The sequence below is a fragment of the Pongo pygmaeus genome, chromosome 6, assembly GCF_028885625.2.
Source record: "Pongo pygmaeus isolate AG05252 chromosome 6, NHGRI_mPonPyg2-v2.0_pri, whole genome shotgun sequence".
NCBI lineage: Eukaryota > Metazoa > Chordata > Mammalia > Primates > Hominidae > Pongo > Pongo pygmaeus.
Window position 1 is genome coordinate 52179133 of NC_072379.2, and position 18842 is coordinate 52197974.

The 18842-nt window shown below is 37.0% G+C and overlaps 1 non-coding gene across 1 annotated transcript; it reads left to right on the forward strand.

Annotated features, from left to right (window-relative positions):
* Positions 1 to 449: 449 nt before the first annotated feature.
* LOC129041909 (U6 spliceosomal RNA) lies at positions 450 to 552 on the forward strand. Its single transcript, XR_008504015.1, has one exon. It is a non-coding gene; the product is annotated as a U6 spliceosomal RNA (small nuclear RNA).
* The last annotated feature ends 18290 nt before the right edge of the window (positions 553 to 18842 follow it).

Genomic DNA, 18842 nt, shown 5'->3' on the forward strand with positions numbered 1-18842 from the left:
TTTGCTGCTATCCCACCTGCTGGAGCAGGGAAAGGATTACTGCATCATAACTTTCATTCAAAAAATGGAAAGCAATGATGCCACAGCTCTTGGTCCATCACAGTTAAGGAATTAATCTGGGCAGACATAGGAAGAGTTTCTATTGGGGAGACAGTGTCCTTGGTTGTGTTCTGATTCTAATCTGTGCTGGAAGTCCATTGTCCACCAACCTCAGGGGTCCTTGGATCCTTCTAGGAGGAGCCTCCTTGTCCATTATTCTTCTTCTCCATGTCTAAAGTGGGGATTGGGGAGCAAGCCCTCATTTGGGGGCCATACAGTTTTCGAAGCCTGCTTCCTGCTTATGAATGTTTGGAGGTCCAAGATGGATGTAAGTCTTCAACAATTGAAGGCTGCTCAGGCTTGCAGTTTCTCTAGCAATATGGTTTCCTCAAAAACTTAGTAGACAGTGATTGCTTTGGCAGCATATAAACTAAAATTGGAACCATACAGAGAAGATTAACATGGCTCTTGAGCAAGGATGACATGCAAATTCATGAAACATTTAATATTTTTTAATAATAAAAAAACTTAGTAGATTTAAAATTGATTTGCTTCCAGTGATTCCCCTCCCACTTCATTACTGTGCCCTGTGTCAGTAGCCAGACCTAAAATGCTTTCCTAGACATGGCTTTTTACAGGGTGAACACATTTCCTGATTTAACCAGAGATGAGGGGTTCCCTAGAACCTGGGGCTTTCAGTTTATTGGTCAGCCTACTTTTTCATGTCCACATATTTCTACTTTTCCTTCATCCCGTACTTCTCCCTCTCTCAATCTCATGGCCACTATCTTGAGTCTATCTGGAGCAATCCCTGGGAAGACCATACCTTGCAAAATATTAATAGGTTTACTATTATTATTAAACCAGTTACTATTTATTAATAGTTTGAGAGATAACATCACTCAAGCATTTCTATACTTTATCTTTTGTTATTTGGCTTTTCTAACACTGGCAAATTTCTTAACCTTCTCTATTACTATTCTCTTTCATTTCTGCTTGTTCATCTACCAATTCTTCTGGAGCTCATCTTTCTAGAACCTTACCTTTTTAACTGCAGCCCATAATAGCCAATGCAGATTACCACTATGAATAGCTGAAATGCTTTCTAACCATGTCTAGAGTCAGAAGACATGTGACTCACCCCCTCAGTTATCACAGACAACAATTTTCTTTTGCCTCTCTGTGTGGCAAGAATCATGGTCTTTCCGGCCTCTGGTTCGGTTTTCTTGTTTGTGGCCATTTAACTATTCAGCTGATACCTCCTGTTTTGGGGATTTTTATGGCAGTGTTCCACTTAAACTCATCAATTTCTACCTTTGTTAGAGTAGAGAAGGCAAATAGCCATATCACACACTCCCCAAATCTCAGTTACTTAATAATTTTCTTCCTCACTCATGTCATGGACTGATGCTGGTCAAATGACTGTTCCCCAAGTGCTGGCTCAGAGATTCAGATTTCTTCCTCTACGTCATTTCACCACCTTGGATTCAAAGAGTCAGTGTACAGTGGGAGACAGGATGCAGGAGGCACAGCAGGCGCTTAACTGCATCCACTTTAAAGGGACACACACTCCTTCAGCTCAGATTCCATTGACCAGACAATAGCAAAAGAAGCCAGAATGTAGTGGAGACATGAATATCAAAAAGCATACATGGAGTCTCCTCTCCTCCTATAGCACAATGAGATGGGCCTTGGCTCTGTCTACTCCTGAGGTTCAGACCTCTACTCTCTCCCTACATTCCATGATGAAGAATTCCTTTTTCTCATTCATAATTGCTACTATTATCCTCCATCCCTCAGTGCACCTCTTAGCCAATTATACCTGTGGAGTAGGTATAATTGTCTGTCTGCTTAGGTCCTCCTTCCTTAGATACATCAATGATGATATTATAAGGCCTTTATATTTTAGAGGATCTCTACTAATCACTAAAAATCACAGAAGACATCACAGAAGCAGCCATGTGCAGACAAAGTTCTGGGAGCCTTAAAAATGTCTACAAGCTTGATCCTGGTCCATAGCTCTTAACATTGAAGCTGACTATTGGGAAGCCCTCTGGACTTGTACTCTGAACTATTGTTCACGAAGGAAGATGCCATCAGGTTTCTTCCTTTTCAATATGAAAGGTGTATAAAAGTAAAGCTTTAAATGACTGCCAGAGAACTCCCTTGAGCAGCTTTTGCATGAGTATGTAACACAATGCTGCTTTAACAAATGGATTCCAATCTGCTGCCCATGGTGATAATAGCTCACTTTCACTGAGCTGAGCTTTTTCTATCCTCCAGGCATCCTTCTAAGTGTTTTACATTTTTAAACCTATTTAATATTCATAGAACTATGTTATAAACTATTATTATCCCACTTCACAGATTTTTTTAAATGAGGCACAGAAATGATAAGCAGCTTGCCCAAGTTCATATAGCTAGTAAGTTGGTAGAAGTAGAAGTAATATCTTACTGCAGAGTCCATACTTATAACCATGTAACAAGCTGCTATAATATCAGTGCAAAACTTTTAAAAATGGGAGGATTAATTTCCCTTCATACTCCTTTTCTTGGCCAGTTTGAAGAAAAGGGGATTATCCATCATGCTTTGGTCTGCTGCTTTCTCAAAAATAACTTCAATAGTCTTTCCTCTGAGGTCACCTCTCAACTCTCAAAGCATCTATAATTCTTTAGCTCTTATAAAATTTCAAATTAAATAATTTTTTATGAATATTTATTTTATGCCTGCTTCTACATTAGACCAACACTTCCCAATACTGGTCAAAGTGTGATCCTCAAGCTAGGTACAAAAAATTCATCTGAGTGCTCTTTAAAATGCCAATCCTTGGGTCCCACTACAGATTTACTGAGTCAGAATCTTCAGGAACTGAGTTCAGGAAATTATTATTTAAGCAATGCCATAGGTGATTCTTAGGCACACTAAAATCTGATTATTACTGCTTTAGACAAGTGTTTCTGAAATGTGGCCCACAAACCAGCAGCAAGAGCATCACCTGGAAACTTGCTAGAAATGCAAACTCTTCAGCCCCACCCAGAACTACTGAATCAGTAACTCAAGGGATATGGCCCAGCATTCTGTGTTTTACCAAGCTTCCAGGTGATTCTGATAGGCTAAAGTATGAGAACAACAGCTCTAGACCATAATGACCTCCAAAAAGGTTTGTTTTCTTCCTATATCACCAGCACCTGGCTAGCTCAATGTCCAACATATAGTACATAATAAATATTTGCTAAAGAATATATGGATAATGAGTAATTAGTTAAAATGGAATGCTAAGGAAATAATCCCACAACAGGAAAAAATCCTAGTATTGTGAGTCATCATGGATTTGTTCTGAAATCATCTAAAGCTGACTGTCTCCTTGGATCATACAGTGGAAAGATGCTTGCTTCTTACTCTCTCTCTCTCTCTCTCTCTCTCATTCTCTCTTTGCTCTTGCTAATAGCAGGTTAATGGATTCATTTGGACCATCAGTCATAAGCTAGTATCTTTTGCAATTTAGATAATAGCGCCTTGCCTTTTTTTTTAATTTGACGGAATGTGAGGAATATGGAAAGTTAATATGAAATTAATTTTATAAGTCATTCATAATTTGAAAAGTCTGGGGTCACTGCATGTGCAAAAATTCCTGTACCATAAAATGATATCTGATTTAGAAACAGATTAAATCCTTACATTGCGTTAGGCACTAGGGGGAAAAAAGGACATAGGTTTAAAATACTAGTTCAAGCCTGTAATATATAATATGCCAAAATATTATATATAGTGTGTGTGTATATACTTACACACAAACAAGGCACTAAACATTTATTTTATATATGGAATATGTGCATATGTATGTGTATATGTGGATAGATAGACACACAAAAATGTTTTGTAAAAATAAATGAGCATGTCTAGATCAGGTACAATATGGAGTAGATGCAGTTCAACCTATTCTTTTCACTAATTACAGTAAAAATCCATGGACATTATATGTAAAGCAAACATAAGAAGACTGATAAGTAGAGAGAAAATGGCAGCACACATGGGGACCTTGACAGCTGAGGAAATACATAGTACCAGAAATCCCATCACCAGTGGAAAGTAACCGGGAACTTCGCCCACTCCTGGGGTGGTAATGGAGGCCCAAAGGAGAACCTGAACTTTCACCACACCTGACAGGAACAAAGGGAGACAGACCTCTTTCTCCACCTGTCTAGTGTCAGAGGAAGACTTCTAAAACAGAATATTTAAATAAGATCAACAATCTTGTAACATAATAGCCAGGATGTCCAGAATACAATAGGAAATCACTTTCACACTAAGAACAAGAAAAATCCCAACTTGAATGACAAAAGACAATTAACAGATGAAAACGCTAAGATTATACAGAAGTTAACATCATCTCACAAGGATTTTAAAGCAGCCATCATAAACAATGCTTAATGAGTAATTACAAACACACTTGAAACAAATGAAAAAGAATAAGATCTCAGCAAATAAAGGGAAGATATAAAAAAGAACCAAATGAACAATTTAGAATTAAATAATATAACAAGCAAATTACAAAACCTCAATGGGTAGATTCAACAGCAGAATAAAGAGGGCAGAGGACAGAATCAGTAAACTGGAAAATAGAACAATAAAAATTACCTAATATAAATAACAAAGAGAAAATAGCTGGAAAAAAATTGACAAAGACTCAGAAATCTGTAGGATATAAAAATGATCTAATATTTTTTTCATTAGAGTTCCAGAAAAAATAGAAAACAGAAGGGAATGAAAACAATATTCAAAGAAATGACCAAACATTTCTCCAATTTGGTGTCTTACTCTGTTTCGTGTTGCTAAAACAGAAATACAAACTTGATACTGTGTAATTTACAAAGAACAGAATTTATTTCTTACAGTTCTAGAGGTTGAGACATCCAAGATCAAGTCCAGGATCTGGTGATGTCCTTCTTACTGTGTCTTCACAAAGCAAAAGGCAGAAGGGCACAAGAGAAGAAATGTATTCCCATAAGCCCTTTTTGTAGTGGCATTAATCCATTCATGAGGGTAGAGCCCTCATTAACCGAACACTGCTCAGAAGGTCCCACTTTCCAACACTGTTGCACTGAAAATTAAGTTTCCAACATGTGAATTCTGAGGGACAGATTCAGACTATAGTGTTTGATAATGACATAAATGTAGATGTAAAAAGCTGACTCATCTCAGTTAGGATAAATCCAAAGAATTACACATCAAGATACACTATACTTAAATTTCTGAAAACTAGACTACAGGGGAAAGTCAACTCAAATGACAGCAGATTTGTCATCAGAAGTGAATAAGAGAAAGTGACACAATAATTTGCAGATATTTAAAGAAAAGAGCTGTTAACCCAAAATTCCATATCCAGCAAAATTATTCTTCAGACATGAAGGATAAATCAAGACATTCTCAAATGAAGGAAGACTAAGAGAATTTGTCACTACAGATCTACTGGGGAATAAAATGGTACCAGGAAATTCTTGAAACAGAAAGAAAAGGGTAAAAGAAGTAATCTAGGAATATCATATAAGAATAAAAATACAATGGCAGGGCCCAGCACAGTGGCTCACTCCTGTAATCCCAGCACTTTGTGAGGCCGAGGCGGGTGGATCACCTGGGGTCAGGAGTTAGAGACCAGCCTGCCCAACATAGTGAAACCCCATCTCTACTAGAAATACAAAAAATTAGCCGGGTGTGGTGGTGGGTGCCTGTAATTCCAGCTACTTGGAAGGCTGAGGCGGGAGAACCACTTGAACCCAGGAGGCAGAGGTTGCAGTAAGCAGAGATTGTGCCATTGCACTCCAGCCTGGGCAACAAGAGTGAGACACCATCTCAAAAAAATAAATGAATAAATAAAATTTGAAAAATGGCAAGTGTAAATATGAGTAAGTGCCATAGACTTTTCTTTTCTTTGGTTTTTTAAATTGTGTGATGTTTGATGCAAAAACTATAACATTATTTTATATGGTTATCAATATACTTAGAGGAAATAGTTAAGGCAATTACATTATGAACAAGAAAGTGTAAAGGAATTTAAAGTGAAATAAGGTTTCTACAGTTTACAAGAACTAGCAAAATGTCAATATCAATAGACTCTAATAAGTTATGTATGTATAACAAAACACCTAGAGAAATTACTTTAAATCTGTATATAAAGAGATGTGCTAAAATACACTATTAATAAGTTAAAAAATATTCAATCCACAGAAAGACAGAAAAAAGAAAAAACATGAAATGGCAGACCAAATTATAAGCTGCCTATAAGAACCTTATTTTAAATACAGCAATATAAGTAGATTGAAAGAAAAGACAGAATTTTCTGCAATAGCCCCAAACTGAAAACAATAAAAAGGTGAATGGTTAAATATCCCTCAAAAGATGAATGGTTAAACAAACTGTGGTGTGTCCACACCACGGAATACTATTCAGTAAGAAAAAGGAGAAAACTGTTGATACATACAACAACTTCGATAGATCTCAATGATATTATGTTGAGTGAGAAAAAGCCAATTCCAAAGGACACATACTGTATGATTCTATTAATATGATATTCTCAAAATTAAAAAGATTATAGGAATGAAAAACCAATTAGTGTTGGCCAATACCTCGTAATGAGGATTGAGAGAATTAGTGAGTGTGACTGTAGGAGGGTAGCAAAAAAGAGCTATTCATGGTAATGGAAAATTCTGTTATTTTGTTTTCTTTGTGGTTACATACATTTGTGTATGTGATAAGATGGCATAGAATTGTAAAGAAACATTGTAACAATGCTAATTTCCAAGCTTTGATGTTGTACCATAGTTATGTAAAAATAATCATAGAAAGAAATGAATAAGGGTACAAGGTACTTCTCTATACTAATTTTGAAACTTCTTATGAATTTATAATTCTTTAAAACCAAAAAGTTGAATAAAAAACAAATTATAATATTTTATGTATATTTTTATTTGCTATCTTTCTTTGAATTTTTTATTCTGGGAAATACACGATACTAAATTTATCATTTCAAGCATCCAAAGTCTACAATTCAGTGGCATTAAGTCCATTCACAACGTTGTCCAACCATCACCACTATCCATTTCTAGAATTTTTTATCAGCCTAATCAGAAACTCTGTGCATATTAAATGATATCTCTTTCCTATCCATTCCACCCAGGCCCTGTTAACTTCTATTATGCTGTCTCTGTACATAATTTGCCTACTCTACATATATCATATAAGTTTATTCATACAATATTTTCTTTTTATGTCTGGCTTATTTCATTTAGCATAATGTTTTCAAGGTTGATATATGCTGCAGCTCAATTTAGAATTTCAATGTTTTTAAGACTAATATTCTATTATATGAATATGCCACATTTTATTTATTCATTTATTGGTTGATGGGTATTTGGGATGTTTCTACATTTTGACTATTGAGAATAATGCTACTATGTTTTAAAAACTCCTGCATAGCGAAGGAAACAATCAACAAAATGAAGACAAAACTTGCAGAAGCTCAGATCACTAAATAGGAAAAAGAATCTCATAAATCCTATTTTAAAATGTGCAAAAGATTTAAATAGACATTTCTCAAAAGAAGACATACAAATGGCAAACAGACGTATGAAAAGGTGCTCAAAATCATTGATCATCTGATAAATGGAAATCAAAACTATAATGAGATAACATCTCACCCCAGTTAAAATGGCTTATATCCAAAAGATACGCAATAACAAATGCTGGTAAGGATGTGGAGAAAAGGGAACACTCATACATTGTTGGTGGTAATGTAAATTAATACAACCACTATGGAGAACAGTCTGGAGGTTCCTCAGAAAACTAAAAATAGAGCTACCATACAATCCAGTAATCCCACTGCTAGGTACATGCCCCAATGAAAGGAAATCAGAATATTGAAGAAATATCTGAACTCCCAAGTTTATTGCACCACTTAGATTTGGAAGCAAACTAAGTGTCCATCAACAAATGAATGGATAAAGAAATTGTAGTATATATACACAATGGAATACAGTCACCCATAAAAAAGAATAAGATCCTGTCATTTGCAGCAACATGGATAGAACTAGAGGTTATTATGTTAAGTAAAACAAACCAGGTACAGAAAGACAAGCTGCATGTTGTCACTTATTTGTGGAAGCTAAACATTAAAGCAATTGCACTCATGGAGATTGATATAGTTTGGCTGTGTCCCCTCCCAAGTTTCATCTTGAATTGTAGCTCTCATAATTCTCACATGTCATAAGAGAGACCCAGTGGGAGGCAATTGAATCAAGGGAGTGGGTCTTTCCTGTGCTCTTCTCATGATAGTGAATAAGTCTTATGAGATCTAATGGTTTTATAAATGGGAGTTCCCCTGCACAAGCTCTCTTGCCTGCCTCCATGAAGATGTGCCTTTGCTCCTCCTTCACCTTCCACCATGATTGTGAGGCCTACCCAGCCATATGGAACAGTGAGTCTGATGGACCTCTCTTTCTTTTTAAATTACCCCGTCTCAGGAATGTCTTTATTAGCAGCATGAGAACAGATTAATACAGAGATAGAGTGTAGAAGGATGGTTACCAGAGGCTGGGAAGGGTAGTGAGGAAGTAGGGGAGAAATGGAAATGGTTAATGGGCACAAAAAATAGTTAGAAAGAATGAATAAGACCTAGTTCTTGGTAGCACAACCACGTGACTGCAGTCAAAGATAATTTAATTGTACATTTTAAAATAATGAAAAGAGTATTATTGGATTGTTGTAACACAAAGGATATTTGTGTTGTAACACAAATGCTTAAGGTGATGGATACTCCATTTACCCTGAAGTGATTATTATGCATTGCATACCTGTATCAAAATATCTCCTGTAACCCATAAATATGTACACCTATGTACCCACAAAAATCAAAAAAACAAAAATAATGCTACTATGGACGTTGTTGAAAAAATATCTGTTCAGGTCCCTGACTTTAATTCTTTTGTGTATGTACTTGGAAATGAAATTGTGGAGTCATAGGGTAATTCTGTTTAACTTTTTGAAGAACTACAATAGTGGTTTCCAAAGTGGCTGCGCTATTTGATACTGCCACCAGCAGTGCACAAATATTCAGATTTTTCCATATCCTTGCCAACTCTTATTTTCCTTTCTTGAAATAAATAGTAACCATCTTAATGAATGTGAAGTTGTAACTCATTGTGATTTCGATTTGTATTTCCCTAATTTATTAGTGATGTTGAACATGTTCTTATTGGCCATTTGCTTACCTTCTTTGGAGAAATGTTTATTCTACTCCTTTGCCCATTTTTTAAATTGGGTGGTTTTATGTTTTTCAGTTGTAAGAGTTCTTTATACGTTCTGGGTATTAATCCCTTATCAGATGGACAATTTGCAAATACTTTCTTCCATTCTGTGAGTTGTCATTTTACTCTCTGAATAGTGTTTTTTGAAGCATAAAAGCTTTTTAAATCTTGATGAAGTCTAATTCAGATATTTTTTCTTTTGTTGCCTGTGCTTTTGGTGTCATATTCAATAAATTATTACCAAATTCAGTTTCATGAAGATTTACTCCCCTGTTTTGTGTTATAAGTTTTATAAATTTGGCTCCCATATGTAGGTCAATCTAGTTTTAGTTAACTTTTGTATATGGTGTAAAGTAAGAATCTAGCTTCATTCTTTTGCCTGTGGATAACCAGCATCCCCAGCAATATTTGTTGAAAAGAATGAGATTGCCTTTTCCCCACTGAATGGACACAGCACTCTTTTTGTTATCATTTGACTATATATATTTGTGAGGGTTTATTTCTAGGCTCTCAATTCTATTCCATTGGTCTATATGTCTGTCCTTGTACTGATACCACACTCTTGACTACTGTAGATTTGTAATGAATTTGAAAATCAGAAAGTGTGAATCCTCCAATATCTTTCTTCTTTTTCAAATTATTAGGCTTTTCAGGGTTCTTTTAGATTCCATGTAAATTTTAAGATAGGCTTTCCTATTTCTGCAAAAAATTTCACTGGGATTTTAATAAGGATCTCATTGAATGAATAGATCACTTTGGGTATTATTGTCAACTTATAAATATTGCCTTCCAGTTCATACATAGAGTATCTTTTCATTTACTCATGTCTTCCTTAATTTCTTTCAGCAATGCTTTGTAGTTTTTCCTTCTTGTTAAGTTTATTACCAAGTATTTTACTCGTTGTTATTCTGTTGGAAATAAAATTATGTTCTTGGTTTTCTTTTCAGATTTTTCACTGTTAGTGTCTATATGCTGTATTCTTAAACTTATACAATAAACACTATTCATGTCATTAAATGACTTTCAATAGTCTGACTTTTAACAGCTACATAAAGTCCTATTTGACCACAACATAATTCATTTATCCACTCTCTGATTTTGGCATTTAGTTGTTTGCAATTTTTTGCTAAAATATATAAATCTACAAAGAACATTTTGTTTAAAATTTTTGTTTACATCTTTCATTGTTTCCCTTTGGTAAATTTCTAGAACTAAGGTACTTAGGTAACAATATAAGCATTTAAAATATGATAGATTGATAACTAATGATATGTCATATATTTGTCTTCCAGGAAGAGTGTGTCATCTCATGTCATCCCACAGTGAAGAAGAGTTATTGTCTGAATTCATCATACATAGGGCTGTTTATTATCATTTCTAAATGTGCCTTCCAGTTTGAAAGTGAGAATATCTCTTTATTTCGATGAATAATTATTTTGTTTTTAATGAATAGAATAATTTGAATTCGTTATTGTCTATGTGTATTTCTTCTGTTAATTATGTGTTAATACTTTATACATTTTAAATTGATATACTTTACATATTTGAATTGACATTTTTAATATATCTTCTAAATATTATAATATATTGGGATATTAATGATATTAATCCTATGTTTGGGTCAGGTAAGCTAGCACATCTACATCATGCTCTAGGATAGATTGCTGCCTCAACCAACACTGCTTCTATAAAGCTCCTTTTCCTCCCTGTCCCTCTCAGGCAGAAGGGTGCCCATTACTGCCTCTAATCACCTGTGACAACTCCCAGCCCTTACTCTCTCTTTCGTCTCACTCCTTCTTTTGTCTCACCTTTGTGTGAGCACTGGCAGCTGTCTTGGTTGTCTTAATCACATGATCACTACACAGATACCTGTACAGAATCAGCACAACTTAGCACAATCAAATAGATTAATAATTCTCAAGATGTGGCAGGGTATATTTAGGGTAAGGGAGTCACAGTTTCACAAATTTTCACTTTAACAGTAAGAAAAAAATGCCTTACATGCTATATGTTAAGTGAGATAGTAAAGGTTATTAAAATTACAAAGACATAATTGAGGACTATTTGAATTTTGGTAAGATATTCAGTGAAATCAAAATTTATACAAACACAGAAAATTGGAATTCCCTTAATACCTAGAAATAGTGATTTATTTTCTTTTTTTTTTAATGTTAAAACATTTTTTAATGGTAGAAAAGTACAAAGAAGAAAACAAAAATAATTCATTCTGCTGTTCAGTATGTTAGTATATTTTCTTTCAGTACCTTTTCTAACTATCTCTCTATGCATATATCTAATTTATATTAGATGTGATTGCTATCGTATTTCTTACACATTTTGTTTTCTTCTTTTTTTTTTTTTTTTTTTTTTTAAGAGCTGTAACACTCACTGCAAGGGTCCGCAGCTTCATATTTATTTATTTATTTATTTATTTATTTATCATTATTATTCTTTAGGTTTTAGGGTACATGTGCACAATGTGCAGGTTAGTTACATATGTATACATGTGCCATCCTGGTGTGCTGCACCCACTAACTCGTCATCTAGCATTAGATATATCTACCAATGCTATCCCTCCCCCCACCCCCCACCCTACAACAGTCCCCAGAGTGTGATGTTCCCCTTCCTGTGTCCATGTGTTCTCATTGTTCGATTCCCACCTATGAGTGAGAATATGCGGTGTTTGGTTTTTTGTTCTTGCGATAGTTTACTGAGAATGATGATATCCAATTTCATCCATGTCCCTACAAACGACATGAACTCATCATTTTTTATGGCTGCATAGTATTCCATGGTGTATATGTGCCACATTTTCTTAATCCAGTCTATCATTGTTGGACATTTGGGTTGGTTCCAAGTCTTTGCTATTGTGAATAGTGCTGCAATAAACATACGTGTGCATGTGTCTTTATAGCAGCATGATTTATAGTCCTTTGGGTATATACCCAGTAATGGGGTGGCTGGGTCAAATGGTATTTCTACTTCTAGAGCCCTGAGGAATTGCCACACTGACTTCCACAAGGGTTGAACTAGTTTACAGTCCCACCAACAGTGTAAAAGTGTTCGTATTTCTCCACATCCTCTCCAGCACCTGTTGTTTCCTGACTTTTTAATGATCGTCATTCTAACTGGTGTAAGATGGTATCTCATTGTGGTTTTGATTTGCATTTCTCTGATGGCCAGTGATGGTGAGCATTTTTTCATGTGTTTTTTGGCTGCATAAATGTCTTCTTTTGAGAAGTGTCTGTTCATGTCCTTTGCCCACTTTTTGATGGGGTTGTTTGTTTTTTTCTTGTCAATTTGTTGGAGTTCGTTGTAGATTCTGGATATTAGCCCTTTGTCAGATGAGTAGGTTGCGAAAATTTTCTCCCATTTTGTAGGTTGCCTGTTCACTCTGATGGTAGTTTCTTTTGCTGTGCAGAAGCTCTTTAGTTTAATTAGATCCCATTTGTTAATTTTGGCTTTTGTTGCCATTGCTTTTGGTGTTTTAGACATGAAGTCCTTGCCCATGCCTATGTCCTGAATGGTAATGCCTAGGTTTTCTTCTAGGGTTTGTATGGTTTTGGGTCTAACATTTAAGTCTTTAATCCATCTTGAATTGATTTTTGTATAAGGTGTAAGGAAGGGATCCAGTTTCAGCTTTCTACATATGGCTAGCCAGTTTTCCCAGCACCATTTATTAAATAGGGAATCCTTTCCCCATTTCTTGTTTTTCTCAGGTTTGTCAAAGATCAGAGGGTTGTAGATATGTGGCATTATTTCTGAGGGCTCTGTTCTGTTCCATTGATCTATATCTCTGTTTTGGTACCAGTACCATGCTGTTTTGGTTACTGTAGCCTTGTAGCATAGTTTGAAGTCAGGTAGTGTGATGCCTCCAGCTTTGTTCTTTTGGCTTAGGATTAACTTGGTGATGCGGGCCCTTTTTTGGTTCCATATGAACTTTAAAGTAGTTTTTTCCAATTCTGTGAAGAAAGTCATTGGTAGCTTGATGGGGATGGCATTGAATCTGTAAATTACCTTGGGCAGTATGGCCATTTTCATGATATTGACTCTTCCTACCCATAAGCAAGGAATTTTCTTCCATTTGTTTGTATCCTCTTTTATTTCCTTGAGCAGTGGTTTGTAGTTCTCCTTGAAGAGGTCCTTCACGTCCCTTGTAAGTTGGATTCCTAGGTATTTTATTCTCTTTGAAGCAATTGTGAATGGGAGTTCACTCATGATTTGGCTCTCTGTTTGTCTGTTGTTGGTGTATAAGAATGCCTGTGATTTTTGTACATTGATTTTGTATCCTGAGACTTTGCTGAAGTTGCTTATCAGCTTAAGGAGATTTTGGGCTGAGACAATGGGGTTTTCTAGATATACAATCACGTCGTCTGCAAACAGGGACAATTTGACTTCCTCTTTTCCTAATTGAATACCCTTTATTTCCTTCTCCTGCCTAGTTGCCCTGGCCAGAGCTTCCAACACTATGTTGAATAGGAGTGGTGAGAGAGGGCATCCCTGTCTTGTGCCAGTTTTCAAAGGGAATGCTTCCAGTTTTTGCCCATTCAGTATGATATTGGCTGTGGGTTTGTCATAAATAGCTCTGATTATTTTGAGATACATCCCATCAATACCTAATTTATTGAGAGTTTTTAGCATGAAGGGTTGTTGAATTTTGTCAAAGGCCTTTTCTGCATCTATTGAGATAATCATGTGGTTTTTGTCTTTGGTTCTGTTTATATGCTGGATTACATTTATTGATTTGCGTATATTGAACCAGCCTTGCATCCCAGGGATGAAGCCCACTTGATCACGGTGGATAAGCTTTTTGATGTGCTGCTGGATTCAGTTTGCCAGTATTTTATTGAGGATTTTTGCATCAATGTTCATCAAGGAGATTGGTCTAAAATTCTCTTTTTTGGTTGTGTCTCTGCCAGGCTTTGGTATCAGGATGATGCTGGCCTCATAAAACGAGTTAGGGAGGATTCCCTCTTTTTCTATTGATTGGAATAGTTTCAGAAGGAATGGTACCAGTTCCTCCTTGTACCTCTGGTAGAATTCGGCTGTGAATCCATCTGGTCCTGGACTCTTTTTGGTTGGTAAGCTACTGATTATTGCCACAATTTCAGATCTTGTTATTGGTCTATTCAGAGATTCAACTTCTTCCTGGTTTAGTCTTGGGAGGGTGTATATGTCGAGGAATTCATCCATTTCTTCTAGATTTTCTAGTTTATTTGTGTAGAGGTGTTTGTAGTATTCTCTGATGGTAATTTGTATTTCTGTGGGATAGGTGGTGATATCCCCTTTATCAGTTTTTATTGCGTCTATTTGATTCTTCTCTCTTTTTTTCTTTATTAGTCTTGCTAGCGGTCTATCAATTTTGTTGATCCTTTCAAAAAACCAGCTCCTGGATTCATTAATTTTTTGAAGGGTTTTTTGTGTCTCTATTTCTTTCAGTTCTGCTCTGATTTTAGTTATTTCTTGCCTTCTGCTAGCTTTTGAATGTGTTTGCTCTTGCTTTTCTAGTTCTTTTAATTGTGATGTTAGGGTGTCAATTTTGGATCTTTCCTGCTTTCTCTTGTGGGCATTTAGTGCTATAAATTTCCCTCTACACACTGCTTTGAATGCATCCCAGAGATTCTGGTATGTTGTGTCTTGGTTCTCATTGGTTTCAAAGAACATCTTTATTTCTGCCTTCATTTCATTATGTACCCAGTAGTCATTCAGGAGCAGTTTGTTCAGTTTCCATGTAGTTGAGCAGTTTTGAGTGAGATTCTTAATCCTGAGTTCTAGCTTGATTGCACTGTGATCTGAGAGATAGTTTGTTATAATTTCTGTTCTTTTACATTTGCTGAGGAGAGCTTTGCTTCCAACTATGTGGTCAATTTTGGAATAGGTGTGGTGTGGTGCTGAAAAAAATGTATATTCTGTTGATTTGGGGTGGAGAGTTCTGTAGATGTCTATTAGGTCCGCTTGGTGCAGAGCTGAGTTCAATTCCTGGGTATCCTTGTTGACTTTCTGTCTGGTTGATCTGTCTAATGTTGACAGTGGGGTGTTAAAGTCTCCCATTATTAATGTGTGGGAGTCTAAGTCTCTTTGTGGGTCACTCAGGACTTGCTTTATGAATCTGGGTGCTCCTGTATTGGGTGCATATATATTTAGGATAGTTAGCTCTTCTTGTTGAATTGATCCCTTTACCATTATGCAATGGCCTTCTTTGTCTCTTTTGATCTTTGTTGGTTGAAAGTCTGTTTTATCAGAGACTAGGATTGCAACCCCTGCCTTTTTTTGTTTTCCATTTGCTTGGTAGATCTTCCTCCATCCTTTTATTTTAAGCCTATGTGTGTCTCTGCACGTGAGATGGGTTTCCTGAATACAGCACACTGATGGGTCTTCACTCTTTATCCAATTTGCCAGTCTGTGTCTTTTAATTGGAGCATTTAGTCCATTTACATTTAAAGTTAATATTGTTATGTGTGAATTTGATCCTGTCATTATGATGTTAGCTGGTTATTTTGCTCGTTAGTTGATGCAGTCTCTTCCTAGTCTCAATGGTTTTAACATTTTGGCATGATTTTGCAGCAGCTGGTACCGGTCTTTCCTTTCCATGTTTAGCGCTTCCTTCAGGAGCTCTTTTAGGGCAGGCCTGGTGGTGACAAAATCTCTCAACATTTGCTTGTCTGTCAAGTATTTTATTTCTCCTTCACTTATGAAGCTTAGTTTGGCTGGATATGAAATTCTGGGTTGAAAATTCTTTTCTTTAAGAACGTTGAATATTGGCCCCCACTCTCTTCTGGCTTGTAGAGTTTCTGCCAAGAGATTCACTGTTAGTCTGATGGGCTTCCCTTTGAGGGTAACCTGACCTTTCTCTCTGGCTGCCCTTAACATTTTTTCCTTCATTTCAACTTTAGTGAATCTGACAATTATGTGTCTTGGAGTTGCTCTTCTCGAGGAGTATCTTTGTGGCATTCTCTGTATTTCCTGAATCTGAATGTTGGCCTGCCTTGCTAGATTGGGGAAGTTCTCCTGGATAATATCCTGCAGAGTGTTTTCCAACTTGGTTCCATTCTCCCTGTCACTTTCAGGTACACCAATCAGACGTAGATTTGGTCTTTTCACATAGTCCCATATTTCTTGGATGCTTTGCTCGTTTCTTTTTATTCTTTTTTCTCTAAACTTCCCTTCTCTCTTCATTTCATTCATTTCATCTTCCAGGGCTGATACCCTTTCTTCCAGTTGATCGCATTGGCTCCTGAGGCTTCTGCATTCTTCACGTATTTCTTGAGCCTTGGTTTTCAGCTCCATCAGCTCCTTTAAGCACTTCTCTGTATTGGTTATTCTAGTTATACATTCTTCTAAATGTTTTTCAAAGTTTTCAACTTCTTTGCCTTTGGTTTGAATATCCTCCCTTAGCTCAGAGTAATTTGATTGTCTGAAACCTTCTTCTCTCAGCTCGTCAAAGTCATTCTCCATCCAGCTTTGTTCCGTTGCTGGTGAGGAACTGCATTCCTTTAGAGCAGGAGAGGCGCTTTGCTTTTTAGAGTTTTCAGTTTTTCTGCTCTGTTTTTTCCCCATCTTTGTGGTTTTATCTTCTTTTGGTCTTTGTTGATGGTGATGTACAGATGGGTTTTTGTATGGATGTCCTTTCTGTTTGTTAGTTTTCCTTCTAAGAGACAGGACCCTCAGCTGCAGGTCTGTTGGAGTACCCGGCCGTGTGTGTGTCAGTCTGCCCCTGCTGGGGGGTGCCTCCCAGTTAGGCTGCTCGGGGGTCAGGAGTCAGGGACCCACTTGAGGAGGCAGTCTGCCTGTTCTCAGATCTCCAGCTGCGTGCTGGGAGAACCATTGCTCTCTTCAAAGCTGTCAGACAGGGACATTTAAGTCTGCAGAGGTTACTGCAGTCTTTTTGTTTGTCTGTGCCCTGCCCCCAGAGGTGGAGCCTACAGAGGCGGGCAGGCCTCCTTGAGCTGTGGTGGGCTCCACCCAGTTCGAGCTTCCCAGCTGCTTTGTTTACCTAAGCAAGCCTGGGCAATGGCGGGCGCCCCTCCCCCAGCCTCGCTGCCACCTTGCAGTTTGTTCTCAGACTGCTGTGCTAGCAATCAGCGAGACTCCGTGGGCGTAGGACCCTCTAAGCCAGGTGCGGGATATAATCTCCTGGTGCGCCGTTTTTTAAGTCCGTCGGAAAAGCACAGTATTCGGGTGGGAGTGACCCGATTTTCCAGGTGCCGTCTGTCACCCCTTTCTTTGACTAGGAAAGGGAACTCCCTGACCCCTTGCGCTTCCCGAGTGAGGCAATGCCTCGCCCTTCTTCAGCTTGCTCACGGTGCGCGCACCCACTGACCTGTGCCCACTGTCTGGCACTCCCTAGTGAGATGAACCTGGTACCTCAGATGGAAATGCAGAAATCACCCGTCTTCTGCGTCGCTCACGCTGGGAGCTGTAGACTGGAGCTGTTCCTATTCGGCCATCTTGGCTCCTCCCAATTTATTTTCATCGTATGATTAGTATTGTCTTGAATTGTCAAGTTTCAATTTCTGTTAATTTTTGCAGCACAAATTACCATCATCCTATCTGGCTGTTTGATTGTTGATCATTTGTTTAACCCTACAATATATAAGAATGTATACTTAAATTAACATTGCTTTTTACCTATAATAATTTATTAAGCCCTAGCGTTCTGTGAGTGCAGAAACCATCTCCAGTTTTGCTCATTTTATCTGCATTCCGTAACACAGCTTCATATTCTAGAACTGCTCAGTAAATATCGGAGCAATAAATGAAACTATCTACATTTTAGTTCATGCCTTATAGCTGATGTTAACTATAGTGAACATTTGTTGTTTGTGACGCTCACCATTACTGCTTTGGAGTGTCACCCAATTGTGCAAGTCTTATGAAGAAGCAGAACTCTGCCGCTGACTTCTTAGCAAGGGTTGTGGGCCCATGACTTAGGGTCTACAATCAGATGTGTCTGCCTGGGAATTTGACTCCCTGAGGAGTGGCATAAGGGTAGAGAAATGATCAAAAACTTTTTCATAATAGTCAGAGAATCTTCAGTGTTACAGCAGGAGCAGCAGCAATCTGAGAATCTTGTTGTACTAAGTGCTAAAAATTCCATTCTTGTGCAATGGCCTTGACTATGTTTTAGGTTCTTTCTGTCTTTCTTTATTTTTTCTTTTTCTTTGTTTGCTATATAGTTATAATCACTTGAACCTTGCATGTTTTATAAGCCTTATCCTCCAGTCTTTTTTCTTGGTTCTTTAAATTTCCAAATATTCATCTAAAACATTCATTTTTATACTTACGCTAGTCTAAATGAGTTTCTATTTTTCACAATAAAGAATCCTTATAGAAAAAAAAAAAGATACTGGCAGTGGAATCCAAACAAAATACTTTCAGGGGAAAGGAAGAACTTGCTGTTGATTAAGTGAATTAATTAATACTATACCTAAAGCAAACTCTTAGTATTCACACATTCTAATTTTGCAATTGGTGGCATTCTGTAGTAAGCTATGCACTGAATT